Genomic DNA, 2,074 nt, shown 5'->3' with positions numbered 1-2,074 from the left:
GCCATCAGGATATTTCTGGCATTCGCAGCATTCTTAAACTTTAAAGTTTATCAAATGGATGTCAAGAGCGCCTTTCTGAATGGAAAGCTTGATGAAGAGGTATATGTAGAGCAACCTCCTGGTTTTGAAGATCCAGATCATTTGGATTTTGTCTTCTTTCTTTTCAAGGCTATCTATGGGCTCAAACAGTCTCCGAGAAAAATGGTATGACACTCTCTCTGAATTTCTTATTGAAAATAGCTTTATTAGAGGTGTCATAGACAAAACTCTCTTTTCTAAAAAACATAAGAATGATACTATATTAGTCCAAGTCTATGTGGATGATATAATATTTGGGTCTACTAATGATAATCTCTGTAAGAGATTTGCTAAGTTAATGCACATCAAGTTTGAAATGAGCATGATGGGAGAGCTGAAGTTCTTTCTTGGATTACAAGTAAATCAAAGGTTAGATGGAACATTTAATTGTCAATCCAAGTATCTCAAGGAACTCCTCAAAAATTACAATCTAGAGGATTCTGCATCAGCAAGGACTCCATCAACTACAGCTGTCAAGCTTGGACCATGTGAAAACTCCATTAAGGTAGATGTCACAAGCTACAGAGGTATGATTGGCTCGTTACTCTATCTTACTGCAAGTAGACCAGATATTATGTATGCTACATGCTTATGTGCAAGGTTCCAAGCGGATCCTAGAGATATTCATCTCGTTGCTGTTAAACGAATCTTGAGATATCTTAAGGGAACACCAAATCTAGGTATTTGGTACCCTAAAGAATCTGGTTTTAACCTTGTTGGATATACCGATTCAGATTATGCAGGAAGTGTTGTTGATAGGAAAAGCACCTCAGGGAGTTGTCAATTCCTAGGTAGCAGACTAGTCTCGTGGTACAGCAAGAAACAACAAACAGTTTCCAACTCAACGGCCGAGGCTGAATATATTGCTGCTGGAAGCTGCTGTGCTCAGATCTTGTGGATTAGGAACCAGCTACGAGACTATGGCTCTGTATTGAACAAAATTCCTATTTTATGTGACAATACAAGTGCAATAGCCATCACCAACAACCCTGTGCAGCACTCGAGGACAAAGCACATTGACATCAGGTATCATTTTATTAGAGAGCACGTCATGAATGGTATTGTTGAACTATTTTTTGTTCCAACAGAGGAACAAATAGCAGATATTTTAACTAAACCACTTGATGAATCCACATTTACCAGATTAGTTGGTAAATTGGGTATGTTGAATAGTTTTAGTGAATAATCTAGTTAATATCTGAGATCTGTTCTTGAATGAATTTACAAATGAATTTTTGATAAATGAAAAATTCATTTGCAAATTTATTTTATCATTTTATCATATTTCTTGCTTAATTCTATGTAATTTATATTATCTTATATGTTTTATTTACTCTACTTGTTAACTTCAAATATCTCAGAATATTTTATTTTCTCTAAAAATATTTTTCTATGAATTTTATTTGCTAAAATTCAACAGAAAATTTTTTTTGGAATAAAAATAATTAATTCTGAAATATTGTCTTTGTTTTTTTTTAATATTTTCTGTAAATATTTAATTGTCTCTCTACTGAAATGACAATCGGCAAGACAATTGAAATTGTCTTGCTGAAAATCATTTCAGTACATATATATATATATATATTTATTTATTTATGTGTGTTTTTAACAGTTTTTATGTTAATTTTTTAATATATGTAAATACTTAATTTATCTTATACTAGAATGACAATCGGCAAGACAATTGAAATTGTCTTGCTGAAAGTCATTTCAGTAATAATGCTTGGTTATTTTTAAATCAGTTTAATTTTATAACTGGCAAGATAATCGGTATAACTATTGATTGTCATGCCAGTAATAAAATTAATATCAGATATATTATGTTTTATTTTGTACTTGTATGACAATCGGTATGACTATCAGATTGTCATACCAGTTATATATTGTTAGTTGTTTTGTTTTTTGTTTTTTCTTCAAAATTGCCTTGTATGACTATCGGTATGACAATCGGTAAGACTATCCCGAATTGTCATACCAGTTGTCTATTTAGTGTTTC

This window comes from Apium graveolens, chromosome 8, assembly GCF_009905375.1.
Source record: "Apium graveolens cultivar Ventura chromosome 8, ASM990537v1, whole genome shotgun sequence".
NCBI lineage: Eukaryota > Viridiplantae > Streptophyta > Magnoliopsida > Apiales > Apiaceae > Apium > Apium graveolens.
The sequence above is the reverse complement of the archived record's forward strand: the minus strand, read 5'-3'. Positions refer to the sequence as shown.